This window comes from Pteropus alecto, unplaced genomic scaffold, assembly GCF_000325575.1.
Source record: "Pteropus alecto unplaced genomic scaffold, ASM32557v1 scaffold7, whole genome shotgun sequence".
Lineage (NCBI taxonomy): Eukaryota > Metazoa > Chordata > Mammalia > Chiroptera > Pteropodidae > Pteropus > Pteropus alecto.
In genome coordinates this window covers 48,337,513-48,348,077 of record NW_006494614.1, presented here as the reverse complement: position 1 = coordinate 48,348,077, position 10,565 = coordinate 48,337,513, and the positions used below count along the sequence as shown (strand labels likewise).

General features: G+C 41.1%; 1 protein-coding gene across 1 annotated transcript in view; it reads left to right on the top strand.

Annotated features, from left to right (window-relative positions):
• Window positions 1-2,679: 2,679 nt before the first annotated feature.
• The window catches only part of PAK1 (p21 (RAC1) activated kinase 1), a 66,520-nt gene continuing 58,634 nt past the window's right edge, over window positions 2,680-10,565 (top strand). The window contains 1 exon segment of the mRNA XM_015600456.2: window positions 2,680-2,870. The gene's annotated coding sequence lies outside the window, so the exon portion shown is untranslated.

Here is a 10,565-nt window from a genome sequence, read left to right as displayed (position 1 = left end):
ACAGCAGTATCTTTTCTAGAACAAAAGTTTTAACTTTTAATTTAATCTAACTTATCAACTTTTTCTTTGATGGATTGTGATTTTGGTGTTGTATGTTAAAAGTCATTGCCAAATCTAAGGTCAACTCAGTTTTCTCCTATGTTATCTTCTAGACATTTTATAGTTATGCCTTTTACATTTAGGCCTGTAATACAATTTGAGTTAATTTTTGTGAAAAGTGTAAAATCTGTGTCTAGATTAATTTTTTTGCATGTGGATGTCTGTTTTCTAGCACCATTTATTGAAAAGACTATTCTTTCTCCATTGAATTTCCTTTCCTCCTTTGTCAAAGATCAGTTAATGGTATTTGTGTATATCTATTTCAGGCTCTCTGTTCTGTTTCATTGATTTATTTGTCTATTCTTTCACCAATACCACACTGTTTTGATTACTGCAACTTTATAGTAAGTCTTGGGTGGAGTAGTGTTAGTCCTCTGATATCTATGACCAGTTGAGTCAAAATCTCTGGTAAGATTTCAGTATATTTTTAAACCTTCCCAGATAATTGTGATGCACAAGGAGACTTGAAAACCTCCAGAACAAGACCATCAACTCCTTGAAGGGGTAGCTTGTACAAGATGCTTAGTTGTTGAATGAACAAATGGTTAAACCAACTGAGGGTATTTATCCTGCAGAAGAGAAAAAGTACAAGGGGCTTAATAGATCACCATACATACATATCTGAAAGCCTTTAATATGACATGCCCTGAAGGATGTTTTCTGAGTGCTCTGGGAGGCAGAATTGGAAGTTTCGGAGGCACCTGGCTGAATATTAGGAAGCACTATCTCATAGTGATAATTGTAAGTGAGCTCTCTGTTCCTGCATATATTACATCAGGGCTTGGAAAGCCATCTATAAGAGGATGCTACATGGGGTGGGAAGTTGGATAAGATCAGATGCTGTGATTATTGATCATTAGTTTGAAAAACTATGTCTTAAGACAGAGGACTGTTTCTGGCTCTCATTCACCTTGTATAAATTGAGATGAAGGACAAGGGTGTAGGTTCAAAAGAACATTGAAAAACTACTTTGAGTCTGAGTTCTCATAGTGCAGCAGACCCTCCAGTCTGTCTCTAATGTGGGTGTCTTCAAGAAGTTCCCTGTCTCTTTCACCTAATTGGGGACTTCTAGTAGTTAGAATCCCACAAGCAGTCATGGTCTAGGAAAGGTGAAAGATACTTAATAGAAGAGCTCTTTCTGTCCTCATGGAGTTCTTCCCCTACACTCTTCTGCAGTTAGATTAATATGAGCACATTGAATGGAGGTGTAGACACATATCAGGGAAAATGGATTAATACCATAAAATTTTTCTCTAGCACACTTATATCATGGATCAGGCATAAGGCTAATTACCTGCTCTTTGCCAGGCAGTAGGGAGAGGGATATGGCAGTTGATACAAAGTTGACTAACATGGTAGAGAGGAAGAAAGCATAGGCTTAGGAGTCAGACCAGAGTTGGGACAACTTGGCCATTTACCAGCTGTGTGGTCACTGCCCTCTCTCACCCATTATATTCTGTCTGCCAGCAAGTTTTACTGCTTCTTCTAAGCTGTATTTTTAGAGTATGCTTGTTTTTTTTCATCTCATCTTCCAATATATTAATCTAAATTATTACCATCTTCTCTTGCCTGAACAACTCTACTAACTTATTTTCTTGTTTCCATCACTCTCCCTTCTATTCTCCATTCAATATTCAGTGATCTTGTAAAAATGTAAATTTGATCTTGTCATCATGCATAAAACCTTCCAAAACCTTCCTGTTGCTAAAATTTAGAACAAAATCCAAACTCCTAGTTAGGATTTGGAAGAGACCTTGCATAATCTGACTCCTGCCATCTCTCTCAAGAGCAGGACACAGAGGGTGAATTGGCAAGGTAGTATTACCTCCTAGAGAGCGTTTGGAAATGTGTAAAGTTGTTTTTTTATCGTTTCAGTTATCAAGGGCATTACTGGCATTTAGGGGGTCTGGGCCAGGGTTGGTAAATGTCCTATAATGTGTTGTTTAGCTCAGGACTCATTACAATGCCTGATCTAGAAGATGTTTAAGAAATATTTAATGTATAAAACCATATTCTTCTAGATCTCAGTTTTCACATATGCGGTAGAGTGCCTACCTATATTCCTAAGGTTGTGGTGAAATAGACATTTTTTAAAGTACCTGGTACACAACAGCACTTTAATGGTACCTGCTGTAGAGCCTTCTTTGCTTAGAATAGGTATAAGCCCCCACCCATTGTTTTCTCTAAGGCATTAGAATTAGAAACTGATATCTTTGTGGGGAATTAGGAGCTGGGTGCATCTCTCTGTTTTGAAGCCTAATCTGATGGATCCTGGTTTTGACCTCAGTTGTCCTGGAGTCCAGACCCAGCTGCAGAAACTAAAGCACAGAAGAGCTCTGGTTCTCTTCCTTGACTCTGGGGCTCACCGGGGACTTCTAAGAGGCCCTGGAATGCCTGGTCTCAATGAGAAATTACCTCCAGCTGGAGACTAGTTTGGGGAGAACAGCTAAGAAGGAGGGAAGGTAGTCGTCTCCCCGCCCTTAGTGCTTTTCGCGGAAAGGAGAAGCACGGCTTCCTCCCGCCTCCTTCCCTCCCTTCTTCCCCCGCCCCTTCTGCTTCGCCAACCACGAAGCAGCGCCTTCACTGCGCCCTGCGAGGGCGGGAGCGTGCTGCACCGGGAGCTGGGGCGGCTGAGCTGCTGGGAGCCCTGCTTCAGCCCAGTAGAGAGGCACGGGTGGAGCCAGGGCTTTGCGTGGCCAGGCCAGGAGGAGTGGTGCGGCTCTGCGACAAAAACAGTGGCCAGAGATGCTGGGGCCAGCTCTCCCCACCAGGTATTGCCGGCCCAGCCTGGTGTGTGCCTGGGTGGTGCTGGGGAGGGGGGTGGTCACTGCTGGCTTCCGGGCAGTGGTGACGCAGGGTCCGGTAGATTTAGGGTCTCTTTCCGTAAGAGACCCTAAATGAGAGAAGGGCTGAGGGTGGAACCCCCTCTGATGAGCCCGCCTAGGCTTAGGCCAGCACTAGAATCAGACTCAGGTTAGGGAGGGGTGTGAAGGGGAAGCTGGGTTTGGGGGAACCGCTTTGCTTCAGGAGCTGTGTTCCTTTGCAAGCACCCTTCTGTGTGGTAGCTAGGGTGATGCTTTTTTTTTCTCTGCTTTGGCTTAGCTGTTAGCCTATTGGGGGCTTTTCTCTTGGATGCTGGGGAAGAGCATTATGTTATAAGTGACCTGTTATGTCAAGAGATGGAGTAAACTGGGAGATAGGAGACCTGGTTGAGGGGCGGGGGACTGGTTCTAGTCAGGCAACCTCTGTGGGTCTCAGTTTTCTTATCTGTGCAGTGAAGGGCTTGACATTCTGTTTGTAACTCTGGCTTTCCCAAGCTGTCAAACTGCCTTTTGGAAAGGTGAGCTGCTGCTTTAAAGTCCTTCAGTTGGGCTTCAGAGATGACCCCCTCAGCACTGTAAGAGACAGGTGAACTTAGGAAGCAGACCTTGGTATCTTGTCTTCCATCCAGCCTTTTGGATGGCATCTTGCTGGTCTGCTCAGGACCTAGTGACTCATGGGCAAGGCAGAGATTGAAAATACTAATTAATTTAGTGTTGAGTGTAGGTGTTAGTGTTGAGCGTAATGTAGGGAGGTGAGATGGGGAAGAAGCAGGTCAAAGTATGTTTTTCTCTGAACTGGCCAATTTTTTGATACTTGGGTGTAAAGCTGCTTTAAACTAGTCTGTCTTCTCTGGAGCCCCCTCCTTTTCCCACCATATTAATGACAGACCTTGGGGCTGTATATCTTAATCACTATAATCTTTCCTTCTTGATTATCTGAAACCAAGACATACATGTCAGGCCTGTAACAAACCTACCTTGATTATTTTGTATCTCCTTCCTCCCCCCAGTTTTTCTATGACTCCACCTCCTCGTCTTCCTCTCTCCACTTTTCTATTTCCTTCTCCTGATTATTTTTCCTGTCCTGCCTCCTACCTTTTCTCCCACCCCCACTTTCTCCCTTCATCTTGCTCCCCTCATGCTTTCCCTTTCTTATCCCTGATCTCCTAATTTTTCTTTCCCTCTCTTGGATATTTCTCTTGGTTAGGGTTTCTTATCTTCCTCTTAGAAATTCTGGTTAGCTGTCTCAATATTAGTGGGTTCCTGGTCTGTGGAGATCTTTGCTCTGGTTTTTATGAGGTCCAAACACTCTCTGTTTTCTACCTTACTCCATTGTTTTCGGCTTTTACCTACAAATTCTATCTTCCCTAGTGCCAGTCTCTCTCCTTACTGCCTCTGTGCCTTGCCTTGGGCCTGCCAATAAGCAATTTTTCTTCCTGGATGTGTTCCCTACCTCTTTCCTGGAGGGCAATGGGTAGCAACAGACAGTAGGAAGTAACCAAGATGGAAAGCGGCGGGCTTGCTTGAAGACTAGAGTGGGAGGAGAGCAAGCATCCAGCAGGGCTGGGCAGAAGCACACATTCTAGCAAGATGAATGACTGGGAGAGGAAGAGTTTTTGGCAGCTCTGAAGCATTGCTGACCTGGAGGAAGAGAGGTAGACCTGTGAGCCTAGGGACAAAGAGGGATAGCAGGGATGAGGTGGAGGAAGAGAAAAGGAGGAGTTCTGGGGCAGAAGAACCTCGTATGATACGTGATGTAAATATGTGATATAAGAGAAGCACAAGGGGCTGTGATAATTTTTGGTTCATCAGAGGGAACTTTTAATTCATCAAGTCAGTGGCAGAGCTGGGTTCTAAACACAAGGCTTCTTTAAAGGTGCTATCTATCCTCTTATACCATGTTATCTTCTGGACCTGTGTGTACATAAAGTGTACAAAAAGTTTTCTTATATTCTGTTTTCTGCCTACCTTTAGCCTTAGATTCTAGATACTGCTGAGAAGGGAAAAGAACACTTCTATATGGTAGGTCACTGTGCCATGGCCAAACACTCATTACCTTGGAAGGGAAACAGCTTGGTCTCTGTTAACTTCTCCTGGCTCTAGGCCACTTAGGTGACTTGATGCCGAGCTCCCTCTATGAGTCATTTGCTCTCTTCCTCTGCTTCTGCCACCCCTTTCTCCATTTTCTTAAATTTAATTTCTGGCAGGTGGTAGAGTTTAGAGACCAGATGAAGCTAGACATTTTACTTCCATTGGCCTCTGTAAAATAGGGGTTTAACAGCTCATAAAGGGTGCTGAAGATCAAATGAAATGATGAATGTATAAAACTGCTTTTAAACTGTAAAGTTCTGTATAGATGTTAATGTGGTTGTTTCTGAATGAAACATGAAAAATGCTCAGATCCTACAGCTTGAAATACCCAGGGTTGCTCACTGACTAGTTTAAAACTGAGCTTCAGTCCTTAATAATAAAGGAAAAGGAGAGGCCTAGAGAGAAGGATTTAGAGACTGGTAATGGAGTCCCATGCTGAAAACTGAGGTTAAGAGGTATAGTGATTTGTTTAGAGTCAAACAAATATTAGGTGGCAAGTATAAAAGATATTGTTTTTAGTGACATCTTGTTATATATCTATAAATACACCCAAAAGAAAGGGGAAGATTTAAAAGCAGACTGACCTCAATTCAAATTCTGGTTCCACCATTTATTACCTACCTGGTTTTTAATCTTTCTAAGCTTCATATATAAAATAGAAGATATTTATACCCACCTTGAAGAGTTTATAATACAGCTAAAAAATAATTCTATAAAAGAGAAAAAAATATATAGTAGGCACTTAATAGCTGTACTTATTTTTATCTTGCAAAAATAAACTCTGAAGTCACCTTCTTAAGAAAGTCTTCCCTGACTCCTAGGCTGTTAAAGGCCCCTCTTTTGCATTTATGTAGCACTCATGTGCTTCTCACCACTCAATGCTACTTACCATGTTGTACTATCATTGTGGTCAGGTATCTGCCTCTCCCATTAGTATGTGAATATTTTGAGAGCAGACACAGGGTCTAGTGAATTTTCATGTCTACTCTTGCTAAGCCTTATTTGCTAGGTGTACATTGGTAAGTACAACATACTTAGTTGCTCCTTTGTCAAGCTTGCTGTTTATTGAGGGAGATTTATAATAAGTAAGCAAATATAATTAAAATTTATGACATGCTGTGAAAAGCAAGAGTTTCATTTGTTCATGTTAGATTTAAGATACTTATGAGAAATGCAGGCGGAGTTGTCTAACAGATGGTTATTAGTCTAAAAGAGAGCTTTTGAGGTAGAGAGAGAAACTTGGGCATCATCAACATATAGATGATACGTAAAGCCATGGAAATGGATGAGATTATTTGGGGGATAGTGTAGTGTATGACGAATGGAGGTTCTTAGCCTTGAACATAGTGAAGGAAGAGTCTGCAAAGGGACTAAGAATAGACAGATAGAAGGAAAGGCAGGTGAATGTGCTTCCTCAAAAGCCAAGGAGGTAGAGCATTTGAAAGAGAATGTTGAATACTGCTTAGAGATTGAATAGTGACCATTTGATCTGGCAACGTGGAGATGAACAGTAATTTTGGCAAAACTACCTTTGGTAAAATAGTAGTGTGAGTTGGAACACAGAAGGGGAGGAAGTGGAGATGGTGTAAGCAGACAGTTCTTTTGAGAAGCTTTGCTATAAAGGGGAAGAAAATAAATGGTGTTTGGAGGATGTGGGTGTCAAGAAAGGGGCGTGTGTGTGTGTGTGTGTGTGTGTGTGTGTGTGTGTGTGTCTCCTTTTGAAAGGTCATTGTTCTCAGGTCAGGCCAAAAATTTAGAGAAAAGCTTGATTTTTCCTTTTTTTTTCTTACACTGTACATCTAGTCTCTAAATAAGCCAGTTGGCTTTACCTTCAAAATATATCTACCTTTGCAATACTACTTTCTACCCACTGCCATTCTTTCAAGCCACCATCAATTCCTACTTGGATTATTGTTATAACTTCTTAATGGTCTCTCTGCTTTTCATTTGTTCCCCTGAGATCACTGCTCAGAACTCTTTAGTGTCTTCTCACACTTGCTACAAAATCCAAATTTCTTACTGTGGCCTGTAAAGTCCTGCATAATCTGACCTCTGGCTATCATCTCTGGCTATCAGTCTCAGTCTCCTACCGCATTTCTCCTTGTTCACTCAACTTTTGTCTTGCTGCCCTTTCTGCCCCAAATATTCGTATCTAGGACAATTATACTTACTGCTCCCTTTGTTTAAAATGCTTCTAGATATTGCTATGATCTGCTGTCTCATTTCATTCAGATCTTAAGTCTGTCTTGATCACTTTATTTTATGTACCACCTCTATCCCTATTCACCCCACCCCCAATTTCACATGTACTACTCTTTAATTTTCATTATGGACTTGAAATATATATGTATTTGTTTATTTCTTTGTTTGCTTTTCTTACTAGTCCATACACTTCATGAACACAGGGACTTTGTCTTATTCAGCTAGATTAGCACTGGTACATTGTAGATGCTCAATAAATATTTGTTGAATGACTGAGTATATCTAACAGAAAGACAGATTAATGGAGCTGAAAGAGGATATCATTCCTGGTGAGAGAGACTGCAAGTGAAGGAGTAGAGAGAATGGCTTTTGACGGGACATCTTCACTGTAACTAGACCGTTCAGGTGTAGGGAGGCCTATAGATCTGAGAGTAGAAAGATAGAGTTCTCTTGCAAGGATATCTGTTTTGTCTTTGAAGGATATCTGTTTTGTCTCTGATAATCTTATCAGCTAAGGGGTGAGTGGAAAGCCCAGTTGAATGCCCATTTGAGGTAAGATAATCATAGGGAGGTATCATAATTTTCACATGAAAGCAGTCAGCAGGTAATATTCTCTAGAGACAGTTGTAAGATAGTTGAGTTCAACTATCCCAAAGCTGGGATTTTGCCAGTTGTGTTTTGGAAAGAAGGCAAGGGGGTTGATTAAAAAAAAAAAATCAATTTTGTTTAGATCAGATTTGTGTAAAGTATACATGTGCAGTGAAAGCCTATTATAAGCCATCTTAGTATCCTACAGATTTTACTGAGAATCAGTTATCCATTACCCATTGATAATCCTAGTCTCAGTTCACTGGCTGCTACCCCAGCATTAACAGGCTCCTCCTGTAATAGGACTGTTGTTAATCATGAACTTTTGGCACATTGTAGTGTATTTATTATACAGTAATTTTTAATTCTCCCCTTTTTTTCCTTTTTTTTATTGTGGTAAAATACATCTAACATAAAATTTATCATCTTAAGCATTTTTAAGTGTACAGTTCAGTGGTATTAAATACATTCTCGTTGTTGTGCAACTGTCATCACCATCCATCCTCATAACTCTTCATCTTGTAAAACTGGAACTCTCTACCTATTAAGCAATAACTCTCCATTCTCCCCTCCCCCAGCCCATCAACCACCATTCTGTTTCTATGGTTTTGACTATTCTAAGTACTTCATATAAGTGGAATCATACAGTATTTGACTTTTTGTGATTGCCTTATTTCATTAAGCATAGTGTCCTCAATGTTTAGCCATGTCATACATAGCATATTGCAGAATTTCCTTTTCTGAGTACTATTCCATTGTACGAATATACCACATTTTGCTTATTCATTCATCTCGTGATGGATACTTGGGTTGTATCCACAGTCTAGCTGTTGTACCATGAACATGGGTGTACAAACATCTCTTCAAGACCCTGCTTTCAGTTATTTTGGGTATATATCCAGAAGTGGAATTGCTGTGATAATTCTGTTTTTATTTTTTTGAAGAACCACTAATCTGTTTTCCACAGTGGCTATATCATCTTACATTCCCACTAACAAAGCACAAGGGTTCCAGTTTCTCCATAACCTCACCAACGCTTGTTTTTTTCTTGTTTCTTTTTTTGATAATAGGCATCCTAATGGGTGTAAGATGGTATCTCATTGTAGTTTTGACTTGCATTTCCCTAACGATTAGTCATGTTGAGTATGTTTTCATTTGCTTATTGGCCATTTATGTATTTTCTTTGGAGAAATGTCTGATCAATCCCTTTGCCCATTTTTGAATTGGGTTGTTTTGTTTTTGTTTTTGTTATTGTGGTTGTTAAGTTTTAGAGGGTGTAAGGTTTTGATGTTTGGGTGATTTTGATGGTCTGTAGTTGGGAAAGAAGAGAAGTTTTGGGTGATTTTGATGGTCTGTAGTTGGGAAAGAAAAGCGAAGGCAGTAGGGTTTGATGAATAGTGGATTGGAGCTCAAAATGAAGTCTAGGAATTGTAGTGGAAGTTCTTGAGCAAGTGAGGTGCATGGTTAGGATGTTGTTTTTGGAGTATATATGGTTCATTCCAGATATTGGAATCGATGCACATTTTGGTGATAAAGTCCAGGGTGTAATCATGGTAGTGTTGGCTAACTTGGACTGGAGGTCAGCAAATGGAGTGGCCAGAAGGTCATCAGTGTGGCTGTTGAAGTCATCTATAATGATAACTGGTAGGTACAAAAGAAAACTGATCTAGAAACTAAAGCCTTTGAGTGGAGTGACCACGAAGTGGTTGTTAGGCAACGAGGCAGTGTGATAGCAGCCAGTGGAGGCTCCTCAAAGAAATAGAGATTTTTACAAAAGGAAGAGAAAGAAATGGTTTTTTGAGATGGCACTGAAAATTAAAGACAACACTGATAGCCTGGATATGAGCAAGAACATAGCCTCCAGTTGAGAGGACTGCTAGAGAGGTCTCCTCTTCAGGTGATAGCCAGGTTTCTCTGAAGGCAAGGAGGCAAAGGAAGTTAGCCAATGACAAATGGGAAGTTCCAGAGGAAATAATGAAAGGGCTCCAGAGTTGGAAAGGGTTGAGGAATTTGGTCAGATTAGAGGGTTTACAGAAAAGGTTTACAGAAAAGGTTTACAGAAAAGGTTGGGGAGGAGAGTTTGGTTGAAGAATGAAGACTGAAATCAAGGAAACTGGAAGCTTGATTGGCTTAGTAATGATTATCTTTTAGAGGAGAAAGGGCAGTCCATTTGCATGCTGTAGTTCTTAACACTTCCAAGAGAAAACCTCCTTTGAGGAAGCATGTGGCAGTGCAGAAAATCACAGGATATATTCAGACAGATTGTCTAGAAGGTCATTTACAGCAGTCAGCAGAGTAGATTCCAGTGTTTCTTAGGAGATTAAACCAGATTGCCTTCTTGATTCCTTCAAGCTCTCAGACCGTATGGGCCTTAGGTTTTAGTGATGATTTTCTCAGTTCAAGCCATCCATTGGAAGGTCTAGGGATCGGAAGCTTACTGTTGGGAATAGCTCAACTGGGGCTACAGGTCAGGAATTTCACAAGTGGTAGGAGAGGATTACAAAACCTTGGTACTGGTTTCTGCAAGTAACTGTAGTGACTGCAGGCTGGTAGGAGTGAGGAAGATGTGTAGGCTTGATTGGTGGGGGGAAGGGGAGGGTGAAGGTACGTGGCCAGCCTAAGAGAACTTAAGTGTCTGATTCCAAGTCTCTTCGCCTTTTCCATTTTATTTTGCTGGCTCTCATACCTCTCCAATTGAACGAAGCCTCCCAGGTACAGCCCTTTGTTCATTCTATCTCAAATTATAATTAGTGTAGAAAGAGT